The sequence below is a fragment of the Schistocerca piceifrons genome, chromosome 5, assembly GCF_021461385.2.
Source record: "Schistocerca piceifrons isolate TAMUIC-IGC-003096 chromosome 5, iqSchPice1.1, whole genome shotgun sequence".
Taxonomy (NCBI): domain Eukaryota; kingdom Metazoa; phylum Arthropoda; class Insecta; order Orthoptera; family Acrididae; genus Schistocerca; species Schistocerca piceifrons.
The window spans coordinates 239,054,199-239,080,234 of record NC_060142.1 but is presented as its reverse complement, the minus strand read 5'-3'; positions in this window follow the sequence as shown (position 1 = coordinate 239,080,234).

The following is a 26,036-nucleotide window of genomic DNA, read 5'->3' as shown; positions in this document are numbered from 1 at the left end:
AATGGCAGTCATTTCCTTATTTACTAATAAACACACAATACTATTTAGAAAAATCACTGCATATATTTGCAGCCTATTATTCAGATTTGGGCAGTCCATTTCGCATCATTTTATCACATCACCTATAACACACATACAATTCTCCTTGGACTATTTATCTGCCCTCTTTGGTGTTTGGCAGTCCTTTATATCACTACTCACGTACTGCCCACTTTGATTGTTGGCAGTCCCATCTTTTATCTGGCTTGCAGCATTTGCTTTTTCTTTTCAGCCCTGTTTTCCATACACCTTTATATTTATAGTACATTTGGTAATCTGAAACTTACATAAGTACATTAGCACACTGACATTAGTATACATACATTTACAAAGATTTGTTACATTTAGAATAAAATAGTTTCATCGTAAGATACAGCACATTTACTGCAGATTGCTTTCTGAGTGTATTTAGGTCACTCACTCCTAGGAACATACAGTTTCAGGTCCACAACGTTTCTCACACCTAAAGGTCTCTTGGATTTAGGGTAGATCAGGTAGTAAGCATTATCGTGTGGAATGTTCTGTATTATATACGGTCCATTATACATATATTTAAATTTGGAAATTTCATGGTTCAGTTCACTAGATTTTTTGTGGGCTTTTAAAAGAATATAATACCCAATTTTAAATTTTGAAACTTTCAGGTTTTTATCATGTCTTTTAGATCTAGATTCAGCTTTTTTCTTTGCCCTTTTTCTGACTAATTCTTCCTTTTGACTCAACCCCAAGCTTGTACCAGGTGGAAACTAATTTTTCCTCAATTAAACTTTTACTTCTGCTGCCTAACAAAATTTCTTCCGGTGGGAACCCGGTAGATTCATGATGTAAGGTGTTCATGACATTCTCAAAGTCCGATATAAACCTGCCCCAGGCTCTATGGTTATGACTCTTCCTGTTTTTTCCACAACGCACCTTGGTCGACTGTTACATTGTCCCAAGATACGTTCCTGACCTGTGAAACATTTATATCTGGTGGCTTTCTCGGTTTCTGGAGTTCAAAGTCTTTGCTTACTTGAACTCTTTGCAAAATAGACCCTGAGTCGTCAGGTGGCTCTTTCTTTCTGTGTTCAGTCCCAACATCTGGATTTTGTTTCGAAACTTGATCATCAGTAGGTACAACATCGCATGTAGCTGTATTCCCATTATTTTCACTAGTACCGAAATACTCGTCATTTGAACTATTGTCAGAATCTGAACATTCTGGATCGCTTTCAGGTTCTAACATAAAAGCTTTTCTGAGACAGGCACTAAGTTCTTCCTCTGCATTTTCGTCAGGCTTTAATTTTAACTCAATATCCTCTTCTGGCAAAACTACCTCATCATCAGCTTTACTCACATCCACTGTTACTTCATCTTTAGTGTAATCCTCGTGGACGTCAGTTACTCTTAGGTAATTACCTGTCTCTTCTCCACCATGCCTTTTGGTAACAGCTTGTACTGTTGGCGGATCGTTAACAGAAGTTACTTCCTCGTCAATGCTTAGGATTTCATCCTCCAATTCCTTCCTATCTTTAACCATCGTCCTGTCGGCAGCACGCGTACTTTGTGCGACGCTATTTACTCTCTCATCTTTAAATTCGGGACACGTCACCTTATCGACGTCCCTACTATCTCCTTTTTCACTAATTAACCTCATTGCCACATATTCCTTCTTAAAATCCTCTCACTCACATTGCTTGAGGCCCTTGTACAGATCGTCGATCTGCACACGCCAATCAGTTACTTCTGCTAATTCATTCTCGCCATTTACTTCATTGCTAACACTGCTAACCGCACCTCTCTGTGTATCCACTGTTCCTCTACTATTTCCTTCGTCACGGAATTACCCCTCGTAATGTATTCACCAGCTCTTACGGCAATGTTTGTACCCAATTCTGCCGCCTTGCTAGCGGCTTCTCTCTGAACAGCTGTTCTGCTAGGCTGGGCCATTGCCGTCTGATGCTCCACTCGCCTGTTAACATGTAGCGCAGTGCGCGGCGAAGATGAGTCATCTGCGCATGCACCTGACGCTTGCTTCACCACAACACGCTGCGTCGTTCCACGCCTGTCCCTAAGCTGTCTCATAACTTCACTGTCAGTCCAGTAATATTTCTTAAATCGGAACCGGTATGTTCTGTCCGCTTCCGTTTGGCCTGCAACGTTCGCGGAAATCAGTTTACCACGTCGTAGTTATTTTGCGCGGTGTACCCTCTACCGCGACCTTGATAACTCCCTCTTCCTCTTCCTCTGCCTCTACCTCTCTGTATCATGTTGACGCGAAAACCATCGCCGTCACTCCTCTCGTCATTATTACGATTATTCCTGTTACTAAAATTCTGCTAATTGGCACGGCTTTCGCGCCAGTGGTCTTCGTCTTCGACCCTTTCGAGAAACGCTTGGAAGCTGCGATGATTGCTTCCCACATATCTCTTCGAATCTTCTGGAAGCTTTTTGTATAGCTCCCATACGATTTCAGAATCGGATCGTCTCCCTCTCAAATGTGTCAACTTTCGGTACCAATATTCGCAGAAATCTTTCAAGGAATCCCTGCCCCTGTTATCATGACGTTTGGCCATGATAAACTAGCGCCACAAACGATCCTGTTTTTGTTCGGACCAGTATTCTTCTGTAAACTTTTGTTTAAACTGTTCGAACGTCATTAGTTCGGTATTCAAGTTAATTCCCCAGCGTTTATCGTCACCTGCTAAGGCGCTAATTACTACGTTTATCTTTTCCTGACCAGACAAGTGTTTAGGAAACATCCTCTCGCAATTTTTGATGAAATCCAACGGATGCCATCCATTATGTTTTTTGCTGGGATCGAAGCGTTCCTCACCTTCCAACAGCTTTATAAGTGGCGTGCCATTACAGACCCCGCCATGCCTATCGTTGACTTTACTCTCGAGACTGAACAGTTTGCCTTGAATTTTCGATGTATTTTGTTCACACTTTTGTACACATCTGGTAACTTTTTCGTCTAAATTTCTTTCAGTATCTAAAACTGCTTTTTTTAACTGTGAGATTCCATGTTGGCATTCGTTTACGATCTCAGTTTTAAGACCGAAAACTTTTTCGTCTACTTTGGTTTCAACTAGAGGCTCCACTTTCTCTTGGATGTTCAGAATTTCAACATCAAACCTACTGTTAATGTCGTCAATTTCCCCCGGCATATTATTCATATTTTTATTAATTGTGTCAATTTCAGACTTCATAGTATTTACTGCAGAAATTAAATTACCCACTTTTTGTTCTACCTGTTCTATTTGTTAATTAATTTTAATTCCTTGTTCTTCCACCTGTGCTTTAAAGTGACCAACTTGTGTTTTAAGCTGATCATTCTGTGTTCTGAGCTGATTACTTTGTGTTTTAAGCTGCTCGTCAACGTGTGTTCTAAGCTGATCATTCTGTGTTTTGAGCTGCTCACTCTGTCCTGAAATTTGTTTGGTTAATTGTTCAAATAAGTCGTTCATGCTTAAAATTTTCACACTATTTTGTTCTACGGAATCGGTGTATTCCGATCCTATTTCAAAATTTTCTTTCAGTTCTTTCTTTATCTGTGGTGAATTAAACATGTCAGTAGATTCGTTCACGTACCCACTATCATCTACAAAGTCATCCTCTACTTCCTGCTTTATTCCTTGCTTATTCGAGGCGATCTCGACATTTCAATCTGTTCGTTAACATGTTCGTGGTATTGTATGTACGCCAACTGTCTACCACTAACGCCATATGTTATCTGGCCGCGTAAACTCCTGTCATTCCCAGCCGCATCTTCCATTACGCTCGCCCATCTACTGTGTTTACGTTCTTGTCCATACCGAACGCAAATTACACCCCACTACCGCACTTGACGTTCACTGCTATTTACTTTACTGAATAATATTGCAATTCGTGCCACTGAACATCCACTGTTCGGTATTCACGTTAATTTGTGACCGACAATAACTGGATGTCCTGTCACGGTCGCCACTTGTAACGTGCTCATGGGACACACAATACTCATTAAAGCCTGTACTATGGTAAGTGAGCGGAATTCACTTTATGAGAAAGGATTTTCTTACAGATATCGACCGCGTGTACCTGAATGGTGGCAAATCAGACTTCCACACACTCTGTAATAACAATGATCCCTCAAGCAAGTTCGAAATGCAATTACACGTCAGGATGGACCAAAAGCAACACTGAAGATGCTACCAATTTGATAATAATACGGTCGCCACGCTAATTAGGCGTTAACTGAGTTTCTTCCCTGTACAAGTTGGTATATATTCATGCAAACAAGTAGTAACACTGCATAATATAGTAGAATTTTAGAAACAGAAAATCTATTGAACTGATAGTTTCACGTTCTGTACTGATATGGAAAACCCATGAATACATAACACTACACTACGATGTATACTACAAAACTTTATACTGTCTATTAATCTGATTAAAATCGGGCATAGGTTACCCTAGAAATAGCACTTTCGAGCCACACACAAAATGTCAATTTTGATAAAGATAAAACACTGATAAATTTTGGCTTTTATATTGACTTTAAATTTTGCTGGTCAAACCAATTGAGAACACTTCAGAATTCAAATGAATAAAAGGGGGAAGGGGGGTTCCTGAAACTGTTAAGATCACTGCATTAAAAAAATTGATTACTGAATTTATTATACCTTCAAGATTTCCAGTATATAAGTTACTACTCTTTTCATCTTATTTACTGCTCATTTAAATACCTTTATATCTGTCTCTAAATAATTAAACTTCATTACTATGTCAATATTAAAGTTATCTTTCAAGTTCTTTAGACCTTCGTTATTCATTTACTGGCTCGTTAACAAAACAGTTGTTTAAACACCATTCTAACATAGCTAGGTCTGCAAGTAATTATTATTAACACAAAATTTAATTTTTCATTTCAGGACACTCGGGTTGCACAACATTTGGAAAGGACCCTGTCTAGGTTAGTAGTGAGGATAATTAAGTGATGGGAAAGTTCTGGTAAAATTTAGGTTATTATTGAACAGTTCACTCTATGGACAATATGAATACAGTATTAAAAGTTTCAACCTGCATGTATCGATGCGGCGGTGGGCGGGCGGCGAAATGGCGAGGCACAGAGCACATATACATCCACAGCTATGGCTCTTGATGTATCGGCACTTTATTTCTTCTTAGCGTCGCAATACTTCAGCATTTAGTGCCTATGGAATTTTGCCATGCTGTGTGGGGGTTGGAACAGCATACCCGAGGCTCAGTGAAACTACGTCTTCCAGGAGAGCCTCCTCGCTCCAGAAGGTGTTGCTCAGACCAATGCCAAACTCCAACTACTACTGCTGAGCCCGTTATGCCGTGCAGTGCCCGCATGCATTTTCCCGCGCTCGCCTGCCATCCACCTTTTACCGCTCCCTTACTCCCTTACAGACAGGGTATTCACCTGAGGTTTTGCATTCTACATATCCTAACACATTGCCTACGTATGGACCAGACGCACAGTTACAATTTTAAACATCTTACAACAGTCTCAACATTTGTTGCATTTCAATTTATTTACAATATTGCTTGACATTTGACATAAACATTAATATTCACATTGAAACTTGTTTACAGTTTTCTTAACACAATGGCATGAATCAAAAAAGAAATGAAATCAGAACATTAATTACACAAGTTTATCGAAAAATCAGATGTAAAAAAAATTTACTTATATGTACAATAGTACTGCGTCGTTGTTGTTACAATCTGTTTTGCTCATCGTTCACATTTCACTGCCATACAAGGCTGTACCCCAGACAAACATTTTCAGAGAAGACTTCCTGAGAATGACATTAAGATTTCTCTTTTTCAGAAAGTTTTTCTCGCTGCTGCAAGTCCGCATTTCATATCTATTTTCTATTGGGGTCGCCATTTATTTTGCTTATATTTATTACGATCATCTTATAACTTCTTTCAAGACACTCTCCTTTTCATTAATCTGATATTCAAAGTCATTTGCATTCTCTTTAATCTTTTTATTTCTTCTCCAATCACTTTAATTCCTTTTCCAAACATTTCCCTGGTTTCGTTAACTACTTGTTCTATATTCGGCCAGAATAATATGGGGGATAGCCTTCAGCCCTGTCTCACGTGTTTTTCGTCTACTTCCTCCATTTCATGTCCTACGACTTGTATAACTACAATTTCTGCCCGAGTTGTAGATGACCTTTGCAGCGTATGTTTTATACCTGATAAACTCTGGAATCTAAAAGAGTGTATGCGAATCAACATTGTCAAAATCTATTTTATAAAGCTAAAAATAGTATAAATAGAGTTTGTTTCAATTTAATCTAGCTTATAAGGTAAGCCTTAAGGTTAATATTGCCTCACATTTGTCCGGAAGCCGATCTGCTCGTTCTACAGATTGACCTCTGCCAGTCCCTCCACTCTTCTGTAGATAATTGTAATTAATGCTCTGCAACTGCGATTTACGAAACTTGTCTGTTGCATGGAGTGAGGGAATTCGCTTGTTAGTAAGTGCCTTATTTGAAATTGGGATTATAACGTTCTTCTCGAAGGTCGAGATTATTTCGCTTGTCTGATATAACCTGCAGACAAGATAGAAAAATGTTTTCTTGGTTGGTTTCTAAATCTAATTTACATCTACATGTATATATCTATACTCTGCAAACCACCGTGAAGTGCATGGCAGAGGGTACGTCCCATTGTACTAGTGATTAGGGTTTCTTCCCGTTCCATTCACGTATGGAAAGTGGGAAGACTGATTGATAACATGCGTCCATTGTAAGGCGCACCCAGGAGCACATATAACTCAGATCAGAATGCAATAGTGATGAAGAATAGGCTGAAGTTACCCAGGATGAATCAATACGCAAAGAAGTGGGATACGGAAGTACCAAGCAATGGAGAGATAAGCTTGAGTAGGAATGGACATCTCTAAAAAGAGCAACCACGGAAGCTGGAAAGAAAAACATAAGTGCAAAGAAGTTAACTGCTAAGAAGCCATGGGTATTAGAAAAAAATACTTCAGCTGATCGATGAATGAAGGAAGTACTAAAATGTTCAGCTAAATTCAGGAATACACAAATACAAGTCACTGAGGAATGAAATGCAAAGGAGGTTCAGGGAATCTAAAACTATATGGCTGCATGAAAAATGCAAAGAAATCGAAAAAGAAATCACTATCGGAAGTACTATTTGGAATGGGTCTGACACACATGAGCAATATTCTAGAATGCATCGCACGACCGATTCGTAAGCAGTTTCCTTTATAGGCTGATTGAATTTCTCTACTATTCTACAAATAAACCGAAGCCTACCACCTGCTTCACTCACAACTGAGCGTATGTGTTCATTTCATTTCATATCCCTGCAAAGTGTTACACCCAGGCAATTGTACATTTTATATTTCTGAACATTTAAAGCATGTTGCCAATTTCTCCACTACTTTGACATCTTATTAAGATCTGACTGAATATTTATGCAGCTTCTTTCGGGTAGTACTCCATTATAGATTTATGCATCATCTGCAAAAAGTCTGATATTACTATTAATATTGTCTCCAAGGTCATTAATATACAACATGAACAGTAAAGGTCCCAACTCACTTCCCTGGGGCACACCTGAAGTTACTTCTACATCTGTTCCAAGATAACAAGCTGCATCCTCCCTACTAAAAAGTTCTCAGTCCAGTCACGAATTTCACTTTATACCCCATGTGATCATAATTTTGACAGAAAGTGTAGGTGTGCTACTGACTTAAATCCTTTTCGGAAATCAAGAAGTACTGCATCTACCTGACTGCCATGCTCCAAAGCTTTCAATATGTCATGTGAGAAAAGTGTGAGTTGGGTTACACATGATCATTGTTTACGGAACCCATGGTGATTGGCATGGAGGAGGTTATTCTGTTCTCCCAATGGTCATAATAAATCTGGGTGGCTTGTTGTGACTTGGGTCATTCAGTGCTCAGCCAAGTTATTTTATCGCAGTATCGACTCATCCACATCCATCCAAAACATCCCCTTCTTTCGCAATACTTTCTTAGGGCATTTTTCGTTTATACGAGGGCAGTTCAATAAGTAATGCAACACATTTTTTTTCTCGGCCAATTTTGGTTGAAAAAACCGGAAATTTCTTGTGGAATATTTTCAAACATTCCCGCTTCGTCTCGTATAGTTTCATTGACTTCCGACAGGTGGCAGCGCTGTACGGAGCTGTTAAAATGGCGTCTGTAACGGATGTGCGTTGCAAACAACGGGAAGTGATCGAGTTTCTTTTGGCGGAAAACCAGGGCATCTCAGATATTCATAGGCGCTTGCAGAATGTCTACGGTGATCTGGCAGTGGACAAAAGCACGGTGAGTCGTTGGGCAAAGCGTGTGTCATCATCGCCGCAAGGTCCAGCAAGACTGTCTGATCTCCTACGTGCGGGCCGGCCGTGCACAGCTGTGACTCCTGCAATGGCGGAGCGTGCGAACACACTCGTTCGAGATGATCGACGGATCACCATCAAACAACTCAGTGCTCAACTTGACATCTCTGTTGGTAGTGCTATCACAATTGTTCACCAGTTGGGATATTCAAAGGTTTGTTCCCACTGGGTCCCTCGTTGTCTAACCGAACACCATAAAGAGCAAAGGAGAACCATCTGTGCGGAATTGCTTGCTCGTCATGTGGCTAAGGGTGACAATTTCTTGTCAAAGATTGTTACAGGCGATGAAACATGGGTTTATCACTTCGAACCTGAAACAAAACGGCAATCAATGGAGTGGCGCCACACCCACTCCCCTACCAAGAAAAAGTTTAAAGCCATACCCTCAGCCGGTAAAGTCATGGTTACAGTCTTCTGGGACGCTGAAGGGGTTATTCTGTTCGATGTCCTTCCCCATGGTCAAACGATCAACTCTGAAGTGTATTGTGCTACTCTTCAGAAATTGAAGAAACGACTTCAGCGTGTTCGTAGGCACAAAAATCTGAACAAACTTCTCCTTCTTCATGACAACGCAAGACCTCACACAAGTCTTCGCACCCGAGAGGAGCTCACAAAACTTCAGTGGACTGTTCTTCCTCATGCACCCTACAGCCCCGATCTCGCACCGTCGGATTTCCATATGTTTGGCCCAATGAAGGACGCAATCCGTGGGAGGCACTACGCGGATGATGAAGAAGTTATTGATGCAGTACGACATCGACCAGTGGAATGGTACCGTGCAGGCATACAGGCCGTCATTTCAAGGTGGCGTAAGGCCGTAGCATTGAATGGAGATTACGTTGAAAAATAGTGTTGTGTAGCTAAAAGATTGGGGAATAACCTGGTGTATTTCAATGCTGAATAAAACAACCCCTGTTTCAGAAAAAAAATGTGTTGCATTACTTATTGAACTGCCCTCGTATAATTGCTCTATAAATCATTTCAAACTTTCATCCTTCTTTGCTTAGCAATCGCTTTCGATGTGAAGTCTGGATGTAGATACAGCACAGCTTTTATTCTCAAAAGATTTGTTTAAATTTCCTACAAGGGGAATTTTTCTATACTAGATTCATGCAGACTTCTACAATTTTACAATTCTGCTGTAGTCATTCCTGCCTTACTACTTTCCAGTGACATGTTCACATTTTAGAAGTCTGTTTCCTTTTAACTTGTTAATTGACTTTACCTTCTAATTTTTTTTGCCTTACGTCAGTTATATTTAGTATTTCATGCGCTACCCAAGAATTTCTGTTGAGTCTTGTCCTTTTGTCCAGTTTTTCAACGGTTGTTTTCACTTTTAGTATGGCGAAAGAAATAAAGAGTGACAACGAAGAAACTCGACGTCAGTGCTAGAGTCCGGCTCTGTGTCGGGCTGACTATGTTACTCGCGAAGGTGAAGGAATTCCCATACCGCGCCTTTGCGATGATTACACTTACAGGGAACGCCCCTTACGTGGTCCAACGTAAGCATCCCGCTGCGCACCTGCCATCCATACCTACACAAATACGGCGACGTTGAGATAGTGAGCACTTATACACTACAGACCATTAAAATTGCTACACCACGATGATGACGAGCTACAGACGCGAAATTTAACCGACAGGAAGACGATGCTGAGATATGCAAATGACTAGCTTTTCTGAGCATTCACACAAGGTTGGCGCCGGTGGCGACGCCTACAACGTGCTGACATGAGGAAAGTTTCCAACCGATTTCTCATACACAAACAGCAGTTGACCGGCGTTGCCTGGTGAAACGTTGTTGTGATGCCTCGTGTAAGGAGGGGAAATGCGAACCATCAAGTTTCCGACTTAGATAAAGGTCGGATTGTAGCCCATCGCAATTGCGGTTTATCGTATCGCGACATTGCTGCTCGCGTTGGTCGAAATCCAATGACTGTTTGCAGAATATGGAATCGGTGGGTTCAGGAGGGTAATACGGAACGCCGTGCTGGATCCCAACGGCCTCGCATCACTAGCAGTCGAGATGACAGCCATCTTATCCGCATGGCTGTAACGGATCGTGCAGCCACGTCTCGATTCCTGAGGCAACAGATGGGGACGTTTGCAAGACAACAACCGTCTGCACGAACAGTTCGACGACGTTTGCAGCAGCATGGACTATCAGCTCGGAGACCATGGCTGTGGTTACCCTTGACGCTGCATCACAGACAGGAGCGCCTGCTATGGTGTACTCAGCGACGAACCTGGGTGCACGAGTGGCAAAACGTTATTTTTTCGGATGAATCCAGGTTCTGTTTACAGCATCATGATGGTCGCATCCGTGTTTGGTGACATCGCGGTGAACGCACATTGGAAGCGGGTATACGTCATCGCCATACTGGCGTATCACCCGGCGTGATGGTATGGCGTGCCATTGGTTACACGTCTCGGTCACCTCTTGTTCGCATTGACGGCACTTTGAACAGTGGACGCTACATTTCAGATGTGTTACGACCCGTGGCTCTACCCTTCATTCGATCCCTGCGAAACCCTACATTTCAGCAGGATAATGCACGAACGCATGTTGCAGGTCCTGTACGGGCCTTTCTGGATACAGAAAATGTTCGACTGCTGCCCTGGCCAGCACATACTAGAGATCTCTCACCAATTGAAAACGTCTGGTCAATGGTGGCCGAGCAACTGGCTCATCAGAATACGCCAGTCACTACTCTTGACGAACTGTGGTATAGTGCTGAAGCTGCATGGGCAGCTGTACCTGTAGACGTCATCCAAGCTCTGTTTGACTCAATGCCCAGGCGTATCAAGGCCGTTATTACGGCCAGAGGTGGTTGTTCTGGGTACTGATTTCTCAGGATCTATGCGTCCAAAATGTCATCACATGTGAGTTCTAGTATAATATATTTGTCCAATGAATACCCGTTTATCATCTGCATTTCTTCTTGGTGTAGCAATTTTAATGGCCAGTAGTGTATGTTACTAAACGATTGACCCGGTCCATGGCTCGTGGTGCACAGTGATAGTCGCAGGTTACCTATCCGACGGCTTCTAGGGGCATCAAAAATTTAATTTTCAACATTTCATATAATTATTGACCGAATTTAAAAATTTAAAATGCTGTCACAGTCTACTCATTAAGAGGTATAATCTTATGTTACAGGCTTAACACGAGACTGGTATTACAGTCAAAAACTGTGTTTGCCTTGAAGAAGCGTAGCTCATGGCGCCCAAATACCCGGACTGTGTTCATCCAGTATTTGAGAAGGAGGGTACTTCGCGACTTCCAGTATACTAAACACGTAATTTCAAACATTTAAGAAACTTTTTTCGCTGACGCCTCCCTCCCAGTGATGGAGGGAGAAAATTGTATCGCTTACTACATTTTATCTTTTCAGGTAGTCAAATTTCAAATCAGACATAACGTTTTAATGTTTTACTTCTTTACTACTATCTGTATTCGCAACGCATTTTGCAGACGATGTACACGTATAACACTGAACGTTCCCTGAATGTACCTGCAAAATTATATCATTCAGGAGATACATCATAAACATTGAGACGCGTGAAAAACTGGAAGTTGCTTACAACGGAACACGAACTACCCAGACTGTATTCATACAGTGTTTGATAAAAGAGTACTTAGTGGCTTCCAACAAAGTTAAACAAAATTTGAAAGCTCCTCTGAAATTTTTCTCGCTTAATTGGTTAAAATCAAATGTTTAACACATTAACTGATTTATAAAGTGAGAAGACGTTTGAAGATGTTTAATACATGAGAGTTCGATTATTTAAATAATCAGGGTTTACTGGTTGTCAGATAATTTTAATGTTCGGGAAACCATAGATAAAATAGTTATACATGATTGATTGACAATTCACACAATAAACAGTTGTTTAAATACATGTGTTAAAACTATTAAAATATAAAACTGAATGAAAAGTCCAATATTCCGCTGTTACTGAATTTGTTTTAGTCGATTAGAGACCCACACTACTGGTTTCACAACTTTTAAGTTTTTAAAATGCCATAGAGTAACAGCTGGCTTGGCTAGGAAAAGTTCTCAGCCCTCCTCAATTGATAAAAACCACCATCAATTATGAATATCATGTCTGTGTTAAAATCACGGGCTGTCAACACATAGGTAGCACAATTCCTTACTTCATCTACCTCGTGATCGTCAGTTATGATATCAAGTTTCTGCCTGTTCTCATTTCTGCTACTTCTCATTAATTTCGTCTTTCTTCGATTTACGCTCAGTCCACACTCTCTACTCATTAGACTGTTTATTCCATACAACAGGTCCTGTGATTCCCCTTCACTTTGACTGAGGATAGCAATGTCATAAGCGAATCCCAAAATTAATAGACTTTCACCTTGAACCTTAATCCGATTTTTGAATCTTTCTTGTATTTCCGTCATTGCCTCTTCGACGTACATATTGAACAGCAGGGGCGAAAGCCTACATCCCTGTCTTACACCCCTTTTAATCAGTGAACTTTGTCCATGGTCTTCCACTCTTATTGTCCCCTCTTCGTCCTTGTACATATTGTGTATATTTACCGCATTTCCCTGTAGCTTACCTCTATTTTTCTGAGGATTTGAAATGTCTTGCACCATTTTACATTGTCGAACTGTTTTTCCAGGTCGACGGATCCTATGGAAATGTGTTGTTTTTTCTTCAGTCTTGCTTCAATTATCAACCACAACATCAAAATTGACTCTCTGGTGTCTTTACCTTCCTGAAGTTAAACTGATCGTCATCTAACATATTCACAATTTTCTTTTCCATTCTTCTGTATATTAGTCTTGTTAGCGACTTGGCTGAATGAGCTGTTAACGTAATTGCGCGATAATTCTCGCACTTGTCGGCTCTTGCAACGTTGGGAATTGTGTGGACGATGTTCTTCCGAAAGTTTGATGGCATATCGCCAGTCTGATTCATTCCACACACCAACGTGAGTGATTGTTTTCTGCCACTTTCCTCAATGATTTCACGATATTGCGATGGAACTTTATCCATTCCATCTATCTAATTTGATTTTAAGTCTTCCAGAGCTCTTCTAAATTCTGATTCTAATACTGGATCTCCCTATCACTTCCCTGTCGATTCCTGTTTCTTTATCCATCACGTCATCGGTTAAGTCCTCATAGAGGTCCTCAATGTAGTCCTTCCACCTATCCGATCTCTCTTCTACAATTAGAAAGAGGAAAAGTCGCGGCTCGTCAGACCATACTAGAAGCCTCTAGTCATCTACTCTCTAGCTCCTATCATGCCCACTGAAAAGGATCAGCCTTATGTGCCGTACTGAGCAATGTCCTTCAGCGAGGTACCCGACTCCAGACGTCCATAGCATGAAGTTCCCTTAAAAATTAAATGAAACAACAAGTTTACTGTTACCAGTCACTTTTTATCTCCACGACACGTTTCAAAGGTTTAAACCTCCAGGTGGATTTACATTTGTTAGTATTTTATATATTTATATTTTATTATATATTTGTTTACAAAATATGACAGTATACACGTGATGTGTTACGGCACTGAAAGGAACCTGTGACCACTGGGGACTGTTCCACAAGTTCTTCCAAAAAATCGTAATACAACACACACACACACACACACACACACACACACACACACACACGTCATACTAACAAATGTAAATCCACCTGATGATGGAGGTTTGAACCTTTGAAACGTTTCGTGGAGATCAATAAACGGTGACTGGTAACAGTAAACTTGTTGCTTCATTTAATGTCAATAACAGTCACGGTAAAGCCTAACATAAAATGTTCGCATTCCCTGCAAAATATTTCCTCGGAAGCTGGTTGAGATGGGCCTATATTCATTGACAGCAGCAATTCTTGCTTCTCTAAATCTCTAAAGTCAAATGCTGCTTTCCTCTCACATTATCCCTCAAATCCGAACCAGTGCTCCGTAGAAATGACTTCGTTGTTGACGGTACGTAAAATCTTAAAAGATCCTTCATAAAAAGTTCGTTTCACTAAAATAATGGCGGTTACATCGGCGTGTTTACTACGTTTATTACTTTGATACAGATATAGTAAGAGTCTTCCGCAGACGCGGAGGAGTGGACCACATTATTTTACATGCCTGCGTCTCCACAGCTCGAGCACAAAGTTGGTGTCTTTGTCGATGAAGAAAGTCGCCGCCGGCATCTTCTGCATCTGAAAGCGATGTAGAAGAAAAACGCGTACAAAAGCCGGTAGATAACACGCGCTTTCCATCCCAAACAGCGCTCGCAAACAGATAAGTAAGAAACGAAAAAAGGCCCACCACTGCTTTCTCATTACACGGAGGTCCGACATCAAAAGGAAACGCATTTTAGGAAAAAACGTGTAAGCAAGTGCGTCTTTCGAGCGAGTGGCAAGCCACCAATGCTCCTGGACGCAGTAAATGGTGATTTAAAACTCAGAAAAGCGGGAACATTCAACGTATTTCCGGGCAATGGTACACATTTCAGGAATGGGTAGTATGAACTCTTCGCTGTTAAAATGTATGTAAACATTCCTTTACAGTAGAAGTTGAGTTATTGATATCTGAAATGCACAAAGGAACTCCAAAATAATTGATGGTATCTACATATATACTCCGCAAGCCCCTATCCTTGTGTGACGGAGTGTTCTCTGTGAACGTAACTCTGCGAATCTAATTTTATTTTCACACCCTTTTCGGAGAATATATGTACAAGGAAGCATCATGTTGATTTACTCTTCCAGGAACTTACGCTCTCTGAATTCTACTTGTAAACAACGTTGTGGTACACAACACCTCTCTTGTGGCGTCCGTCATTGCAGTCGTAAGAGCATTTTCGAGATACTTTCGCGCTTACTTAAACAACCTGTGACGAAACGCGCTTCTCTCCTTTGGATCTTCTCCATTTCCTTTATCACTCATACCTGGTAAAGCACCAATACTCACATATCGAACGTACATAAAGAAAATACAATGAATTTATCGAAATGACTTATATTATTTAGAACAGTTACAGTTTCAAAAGTCCTTCTGCCGACCTCAATAAAATCTATAACTCTCTTTAGAGTATACGTATAACACTAGTCAGTATGTGTTGATGTACTTTTACCAGAAAAGAAGGATGATTAAGATATAATAACACGTCGGCAAAGGGATGATGAGAGACGGAACACAGGCTGCAACAGGACAAGGCTAGACAAGGGAAAGTGGCCTTGTACATTTTAAAAGCAGCCCTCGCAGCATTCGCCTTTCTCGATTTAGCGAAATCACGTAAGTCTGTAAGGCCTGACGCGGATTTCAGTCCTGTTCCTCCCGAACGAGACTAGGTGCAGTACTTTTTTGAGGAATTTCCGTCAATAGAGATAGAACGACTATAATGTTATAGCGATATTAAAGACAGCAATTTCAGGAAAGAAGAGATTATAGGGATTGGTTTTGTCCTTAGTAGCCAAAATTTTACTATGGCCTAGATGTTTTGGTTTCAAATTTATGGCTGGCGCTGTGGCCGAGCGGTACTAGGCGCTTCGGAACCGAGCAACTGCTACGGCCGCAGGTTCGAATCCTGCCTCGGGTACGGATGTGTGTGATGTCCTTAAGTTCGTTAGGTTTAAGTAATTCTGAGTTCTATATGACTGATGACCTCAGATGTTAAGTTCCATAGTGCTCAGAGCCATTTGAACCATTTCAAATTTATGACTACTCAATTTCTGTAGTGCATCCGCGGGTTACTCGTTACAGGCAAAGTCCGCTTTGTTGGAAGGTTGAAGTTCTTGTCTTTATCCGCAGTCGCGCTCAGATACGGAATGAAGCAGCAGTCAGATACTTCGTGAAGATGTTTGTCACATGAAGGGTATTTAATGAAACCTTGATATAATTCGGAATTGATATTCATTATCAAAACCAGTGTGACAGCCAAACGCACGGATACATTCTCGTTTTAGTTGTGGCACACAAGCAAACAGTCTTCGAATATCATCTTGATTTCTTGCTGTTCCTGAAACACATGCTGTGTCCATTCGTGAAGAAAGCTAACATGAGGCTGGTATCCCATACATATTCTAAGGACGACAAATCACGGAACAGTACATTTCTCAAGGAATATGTGGGTGAAGTGCGATGTGCGGTCTTGCATTATTCTTCTGGAATATGCCACTTGTTATTCTGCTCATGAAGAATATGACAACAGAGTTTACCATTCTAATTCTGTTCTGATATACAACAACCCTCCACACCATGCTTTCAGGAGCTGGAGAAGAACGGACCTCGAGAATAGCTGCTTCCTATGTCCTTTCATCAGATCGATTGCGGTCACCTCGGCGTCAATCTGACCGTCTCGATATGACCTCCAAATAGTTGGGATAAATTTTTAGCAGAGGTACGAGAAGCTTTCAATAATTAATGCATGATATTTTTTCCTGAAATCAGGTTGATTTTATTCGGGATTCCAATACACCAAATTATTACCCACTCTTTTGGCTACAAAGCTATTTTTTAACGTAATCTCCACTCAATGCGACGGCCTTACACCGCCTCACTGTGAAGGCCTGTCTGCCCGCACGGTACCACTCTACCGGTCGACGTCGGAGACAACGTCTTGCTGCATCAATAACTTCCCTGACTTTCACGTAGTGCTTTCCACGGAGTGCATCCTTCTTAGGCGAAGCAGATGGAATGCGGCAGGTGCAAGATCCTGGCTGTAGAGTGGATGAGGCGGAAGAGACCAATGAAGTTTTGTGAGGTCGTCTCGGGTGCGCAGTCTTGTGTGAGGCCTTGCATTGTCATGGAGCAGGAGAAGTTCGTTTGCATTTTTGTGGGTACGAACGCGCTCAAGCCGTTTCTTCAGTTTCCTGACGGCAGTACAGTACTTTGCAGGGTTTTTCGTTGCGCTCTGAGGGAGGACGTCAAACAGAATAACCCCTTCATAGTAACAGAAGACCGTCACCATGACTTTATTGGCAGAAGGTGCGCCTTTGAATCTTTTTTTGGAAGAGTGATGATGTGGCGCCAGTCAACAAAAATTGTCACTATCAGCCTCGTTACGCGCATACAGTTCCGCACAGATGATTCTTCTTTGCCCTTTACGGTCTTCTGTTAGACGGTGAGGAATCCAGCGGGCAAACACCTTTGTGTGCCCCAACTGGTGGACGAGTGTATCAGCACTACCAACAGAGACGTACAGTTGTTCAACGAGGTGTTTGGTGGTGTTCCATCGATCACCTCGAATGAGAGTGTCCGCTCGTTCCAGTACTGCAGGAGTCACAGCTGTGTGAGGAGATCGACAGGTTTGCGTGACCTTGCCAACGACTCACCGTGCTTATGTTCACTGCCAGATCTCCAGAGACATTCTGCAAACGCCTATGAATATCTGCGACGCTCTGGTTTCTCGCCAAAAGAAACTCAATGACAACTCTCTGTTGGGAACGCACCTCCGTTACAGACGCCATTTTGGAGACTACGTATATCGCTGCCACCTATCGGAACTTCTTGAAACTATAGGAGCTAAGGCAGGTATGTTCCACGATGTCCCACAAAAAATTCCGCACTTTATCAAACGAAACTGGCCGGGAAAAAAAATGTATTGCATTACTTATTGAACGCCTCTCGCAAAAAAATTAGTAGATGGCAGACAAGACTTCGATTTCAAATGATTAAGAAACTTATCTGAGAAATATGTAGCACAAATATACGTAATACGTCAGGAGCAATAGACAGGATCTGTGCTAAGGTCCAAAGGCAAGTAGTCATTATGAAAATATAACTGATTACGTAACTACACATGTAATTACCGTACCACAAATGGAAGATAAAATTAATGAAAAAAAGTGCTAGAAAAGTCTAGCATCTAATAGGATTAATGGAGTCGATTAAACACGATGGATTATTGCTTAAGCTCAGAACTTTACGTCTGGTCAATACCTATTGGCTAAACACTGACTTGGATTACAGAAAAAGTCTTGTCACTGTTTAAAAACGGGGATCGCACCAAAACTTCAAATTATAGTGTTATCAGCATATTAAACATCGGCTACGAAGTATATGCAGATGTGTTAAGTAACAGTTTAAAGGTTTTTACAGAGATGTTATTTATAGAAGAACAACGCGACTTCATAAGAAGAAAGTCATGTAGCGATAAATAATCAGAAAAAGAAGATAATCTAATTTACCAACCTATATGCGTTTCGTAGATTTTAAAAAGCATTTGATATGGTGGAGAAAGGGAACTTGTGGTGTCACCGCCAGACACCACACTTGCTAGGTGGTAGCCTTTAAATCGGCCGCGGTCCGTTAGTATACGTCGGACCCGCGTTCGTCACTATCAGTGATTGCAGACCGAGCGCCGCCACACGGCAGGTCTAGTGAGACTTCCTAGCACTCGCCCGAGTTGTACAGCCGACTTTGCTAGCGATGGTTCACTGACAAATTACGCTCTCATTTGCCGAGACGATAGTTAGCATAGCCTTCAGCTATGTCATTTGCTACGACCTAGCAAGGCACCATTATCATTTGCTATTTATCTTGTGATGCATGTACCGTCAGACCGATGTTCACCAATTATGGATTAGAGTTAAGTATTCTAGAAGCTACGTACCTTTTTTGCTAGTCTCAATTCCTTGTCATTTTCCAGACCTCACGCCAGCCTGCGTGAGCTTAAACGCGTGCCTTTCGGCTTCCGCGCATAGTGGATTGGCTGTCTTGCCAGTCCACAACAGAACTTACGGGAAAATATGGCAAAACGTGGATACACAAATCAGTCAATAAACTAAGAGTACATCAAGAGTCTGTGCAATGGAACTTACATTATACTTGACGTCTCCAGTTATAGAAGCGAAAAGATTATAACAAACCGAGGTGTGACGTACGCATGTGCTTTAACGTCTACGCTTGGTAATATTCATACAGCCAATACCATCATAGAATGGAAAGAAAGAGCGCCAGAACAGACCCATATAAAGAAAGGTAAATGCAGTGAACTAACATACTATTGTAAGCTGACAACTTTCTAGTCGTTAATAGCGAATTCTGAAACTACGAAAATCACTCCACGTTTTAAAATTAATAGGAAAAGATTATAATTCCAAGAAGAGATTAAATAAAAGTAAGACAATGGCATTCCATGGCAAATCCCGAGTACGAAAAAAAAAATTATAATTGAAGCCACTAGACCTCGAGCTGCGGACGTGCCACATCGAAATGCTGCGCTACGCCGACCAAAAGGGAGGTCAGCCATGATATTAGGAGGCCGGCCGGTGTGGCCGAGCGCTTCTAGGCGCTTCGGTCTGCCACCGCGCGACAGCTACGGTCGCAGGTTCGAATCCTGCCTCGGGCTTGGATGTGTTTGATGTCCTTCGGTTAGTTAGGTTTAAGTAGTTCTGAGTTCTAGGGGACTGATGACCTCAGATGTTAAGTCCCGTAGTGCTCAGAGCCATTAACCATGATATTAGGAGGTATCCCATGACTTTCGTGACTTGAGTGCATGTCCTTCTATTTTATCATTTACTGCAGCATATTCAGTTCTTTGTGCAATCTTCCCTGCTCGTATAATTTTCATTTCAGGCCCCTGAACATTGCTAGAATCTTCCCTCTTGGTAGCCTAGGTTTCGCTGCCATACAGTAGAACAATAAAGCCACGATATTCAAGAATTTCATTTTTGTCTCTTCGTGTGATGTGTTCTGCTAATAGTGTCCCATATACACCGGTATATCTGTCATTTAATATCTACGTCCCGATCTTCGTTAAAAGTAACATAGCTTCCTAGGTAGTTAAAGTGCTGAACTCGTTCTAGTTCACTGTAAATATCCGAACACCCCCAAAAACATACGTTTTTCATATTAGGCGCACTGTGCTGCCACCTAACGTCAGGTGCTCCATATCAGCGACCTCAGTAGTCATCAGACAACGCGAGAGAGCAGACTGGGACGCTCCGCGGAACTCACGGACCTCGAACGTGGTCAGGTGATTGGTTGTCACTTGTGCATACGTCTGTACGCGAGATTCCACACTCCTAAACACCACTAGGTCCACTGTTTCCGATGTGATGGTGAAGTGGAAACGTGAAGGGATACGTACAGCACAAAAGCGTACAAGCCGACCTCTTCTGTTGACTGACAGAGACCGCCGACAGTTGAAGAGCGTCGTAATGTGTAACAGGCAGACATCTATCCAGACCGTCACGCAGGAATTCCAAACTGCAGTAGGATCCAATGCAAGTATTATGACAGTGAGGCGGGAGGTGAGAAAACTTGGATTTCACGGTCGAACGGCTGCTCTTAATCCACACATCACTCCGGTAAATGCCAAACGACGCCTCGCTTGGTGTATAGAGCGTAAACATTGTATGATTGAACAGTGGATAAACGTTATGTGGGGTGACCAATCACGGTTCACAATGTGCAGCTCCGATGGCAGAGTGTGGGTATGGCGAATGCCCGGTGAACTTCATCTGCCAGCGTGTGTAGTGCCAACACTAAAATTCGGAGGCGGCGGTGTTATGATGTGGTCGTATTTTTCATGAAGGATCCTTGCACCACTTGTTGTTTTCTGTGGAACTATCACAGCATAGGCCTACATTGATGTTTTAAGCACCTTCTTGCTTCCCACTGTTGAAGAGCAATTCGGGGATGACGACTGCGTCTTTCAACTCGATCGAGCACCATAATCCACGGTCTGTGGCGGAGTGTTTGCACGACAATAACATCCCTGTAATGGACTGGCCTGCACAGAGTCCTGACCTGAATCCTACAGAACACCTTTGGGATGTTTTGGAACGCCGACTTCGTGCCAGGCTTCACCGACCAACATCGATACCTCTCCGCAAGCAGCAATCCGTGAAGTGTGGCCTGCTATTCCCCAAGAAACCTTCCAGCACCTGCTTAAGAGTATGCCTGCGAGAGTGGAACCTGACATCAAGGCTAAGGGTGAGTTCAAATGGTTCAAATGGCTCTAAGCACAATGGGACTTAACATCTGAGGTCACCAGTCCTCTAGACTTACACCTACTTAAACCTAACGACATCACACACATCCATGCCCTAGGCAGCATTCGAACCTGCGACCGTAGCAGCAGCGCGGTTCCGGACTGAAGCGCCTAGAACCGCTCGGCCACAGCGGCCGGCGCTAAGGGTGGGCCAACATCAAATTGAATTCCAGCATTACCGATAGTGGGCGCCACAAACTTGTGAGATATTTTCAGCCAGGTGTCCGGGTGCTTTTGATCACATGGTGTAGCTCTTAACGCGTGCATTTTAGAGCCCATGTTTATTAGACATTTCATTATTATTTTGGTCCATACTGCCAACTCTGAAAGCTGCGTACCATTCAGTCTTAGAAACAACAAACAGTACGGATACATGTATTCCACTGTCAAAGGTATCAGGACAAATTACGCTTATAGCTTTCGACTCTGTCGTTTCCACACTAGGGTCCCTTACCTCAAAAGGATACATTTACTCTTCTCTATCATCCTTGGAAATCTGTAATATCATCACGGAATCACCCTGCGTATGCTCTGCAACGTGGACGAAATAATAAACGAATGGAATTCAAATGGAAAAATGTAGCTTACGTCATCCAGTGCCTGTAAGTGTGGGGTAAGACCAAAATGGCGTAATGTCTATAATGGGGCAACATCCAGTATTAGCGAAAAATGGTTCAAATGGCTCTAGGCACTATCGGACTTAACAGCTGAGGTCATCAGTCCCCTAGACTTAGAACTACTTAAACCTAACTAACCTAATGACATCACACACATCCATGCCCTAGGCAGGGTTCTAAACTGCGACCGTAGCAGCAGCGCGATTCCGAACTGAAGCGCCTAGAACCGCTCGGTCACAGCGGCCGGCCCAGTATTAGAGAGTAATTACCACAAGAGCAAAGGAACTATTGGAATCAACATTGATGTTATTATATTTTTGAAATTTAGGTGCAAAAACTAGTGGACGTGACAAACTCGAGATGTCATACTAAACAAAAAGTTTTAGTTTGTGTTGAAGGATGTACGTGTGCTGACAGGCGATGCCATACGGACTCACCGCATGCCTTAGTCAACAGTCCGGCTTTCTGGCCGCTAGACGCGCTGCTGTCTTATGGATAACAGAAGCGAGCATGGCTGTCGCAACTATATGTAGCGGGCGAGAACAGATAAATTACACTGAGAAGCCGTAACATTACATCCATTCTCCACCGAGAGATTTAATGCCGCCAGATGGCTTTATGGTACTTGAGTCCGTAAGGAAACTGAGTAAGTGCAGCAAAGACGAGCGGGGAGCCGCTGTAGCGAAAATAGGGGCCGCAGATGAGGAAATGCAGTGACATAAGCGACATTGACAAAGTGCAGATTGTTGTGGCCCAAGCCCGAGAAAGAGCATCTTGGAAAAGGCTAAACTGGTCGGCTGTTCACTTGTTTCTGTCGTTGCCATCCACGACAAGACTTGAAAGGCGGTGAACCCACGGATGTATCCACTTCATCAAAGAAAGTGTACGTAGGAGGCTTTCCCGGGCTGTAAAGCAGTGTAACGGCGTTATGTGCCAGATATGACGACAGAGTACAGTGCTGGTACAGGTACAAGCCTTATGCAGCGCACTCTTCGGCACACGTTCTTGAACGTGAGGCCCCGCAGCAAACGCTCTACGTGTTCCCATGTTGACCCGACGAACACGGGATCATCGAGATTGGACGGCAGACCAATGGGAAAGTTTCGCTTGGTCGAATATTACACCATGTGGATGTTCGCATGCGAATATGCCGTCATGCTGGCGATCGGCTGCTCGAGACATGCTCTGCGACGCGGAAGCCAGCGAGTTGAGACTATATTATTCAGTAGTGAACATTCACCTGGGTTTCAATAGGATCTAAGGTAGCAATAGAAGACACCACGAGAGCTGTAGGCTACGTGAACACGACTGTGGACTACCCGCATTTTTTCATACTTGATATCTTCCCAAAAGGCGTTGGCGTCTTCCAGTAGGATAACTGTCAGTCTCACAAGGCCAGAATTGTGCTGCAGTCGTTTGAGGAACTTGATAGTCAACCCACGTTGCTGTCTTGGCTATCAAATTCGCCTGATGTGAACATGATGGAAGATATCTTGGACGCTACTGGGCGCCAGCTATACACCCATTAATCACAAGCCCGTAATTTAGGAGATTTGCGTGACCTGTGACACATCTGATAATATACAGGGTGGTCCATTGATAGTGACCGGGCCAAATATCTCACGAAATAAGCGTCGATGGAAAAAACTACAGAGAACGAAACTCGTCTAGCTTGAAGGGGGAAACCAGATGGCGCTATGGTTGGCCCGCTAGATGGCGCTGCCATAGGTCAAGCGGATATCAACTTCGTTTTCTTAAATAGGAACCCCCATTTTTATTACATATTCGTGTAGTACGTAAAGAAATATGAATGTTTTAGTTGGACCACTTTTTTCGCTTTGTGACAGATGGTGCTGTAATAGTCACAAACGTATACCTACGTGGTATCACGTAACATTCCTCCAGTGCGGGCGGTATTTACTTCGTGATACATTACCCGTGTTAAAATGGACTGTTTACCAATTGCGGGAAAGGTCGATCTCGTGTTGATGTATGGCTATTGTGATCAAAATGCCCAACGGGCGTGTGCTACTTATGCTGCTCGGGATCCTGGACGACATCATCCTAGTGTCCGGACCGTTAGTCGGATAGTTACGTTATTTGAGGAAACAGGAAGTGTTCAGCCGCATTTGAAACGTCAACCACGACCTGAAACAAACGATGATGACCAAGTAGGTGTTTTAGCTGCTGTCGCGGCTAATCCGCACATCAGTAGCAGACAAATGTCGCGAGAATCGGGAATCTCAAAAATGTTGGTGTTGAGAATGCTACATCTGCATCGATTGAACCCGTACCATACTTCTATGCACCAGGAATTGCATGGCGACGACTTTGAACGTCGTGTACAGTTCTGCCACTAGGCACAAGAGAAATTACGGGACGACAGATTTTCTGCACGCGTTCTATTTAGCGACGAAGCGTCAGTCACCATCAGCGGTAACGTAAACCGGCATAATATGCACTATTGGGCAACGGAAAACCCATGATGCTTGCGACAAGTGGAACATCAGCGACCTTGGCGGGTTAATGTATGGTGCGACATTATGGGAGGAAGGATAATTGGCCCCCATTTTATCGATGGCATTGTAAATGGTGCATTTTATGCTGATTTCTTACGTAGTTTTCTACCGATGTTACTACAAGAAGTTTCACTGCATGACAGAATGGCGATGTAATTCCAACATGATGGATGTCCGGCACATAGCTCGCGTGCAGTTGAAGCGGTATTGAATAGCATATTTCATGACAGGTGGGTTGGTCGTCGAAGCACCATACCATGGCCAGCACGTTCACCGGACCTGACGTCCCCGGATTTCTTTCTGTGGGGAAAGTTGAAGGATATTTGCTATCGTGATCCACCGACAACGTCTGACAACATGCGTCAGCGCATTGTCAATGCATGTGCGAACATTACGGAAGGCGAACTGCTCGCTGTTGAGAGGAATGTCGTTTCACGTATTGCCAAATGCATTGAGGCTGACGGACATAATTTTGAGCATTTATTGCATTAATGTGGTATTTACAGGTAATCCCGCCGTAACAGCATGCGTTCTCAGAGATAAGTTCGCAAAGGTACATGTATCACATTGGAACAACCGAAATAAAATGTTCAAACGTACCTACCTTCTGTATTTTAATTTAAAAAACCTACCTGTTACCAACTGTTCGCCCAAAATTGTGAGCCGTATGTTTGTGACTATTACAGCGCCATCTATCATTAAGCGAAAAAAGTGGTCCAGCTAAAACATTCATATTTCTTTACGTACTACACGAATATGTAATAAAAATGGGAGTTCCTATTTAAAAAAAACGCAGTTGATATCCGTTTGACCTATGGCAGCGTCATCTAGCGGGCCAATCATAGCGCTATCTAGTTTCCCCCTTCAAGCTAGACAAGTTTCGTTCTTTGTAGTTTTTTCGTTTAATGCTTATTTCGTGAGATATTTGGCCCTGTCACTATCAATCGACCACCCTGTATAGCTCCGGAAACCTACCAAGGACTTGTACAACCCATGCGACGCAGAATCGTTGCTGTATTGTGTTCCAAAAGTGGAGCACGCCCCATTAAGCACTCAGTCGTAATGTTATGCCTCATCAGTGTAGATCCCCTCTGCAATCCGATTTTCTGGACGAAAAATACGGGGTGGAGTGTAGGTGAGTGTTGTTTGCCAGGCGAGAGTCGGTACGGGCCGCGTCACCCGTCCGTGGCTGAGTTCGTCGCTGCCGCCCGGAGCGGTGCAGCGGGCAGCGGGCAACGGGCAGCGGGCCGTATTGATGCGGCCAGCAGAGCCGGAGGCGGCCTGCAATTGCGCGCCGGCCGCGCGGCAACCAGTGGCTCGCCACGTGCACAGCCTCTCTGCCACAACGCCAGTAGCGCTGGCACGGCCTGTGGCCACGCCCCTAATTCTATTGTCCCTCCCACCCTACACCATCTGCGCCACTCTATTACTTAGTGATTCCAGACAACGTGCTGCAAAGGGCTTGTAGTAACGGCGATTCCAGTTATTGTAC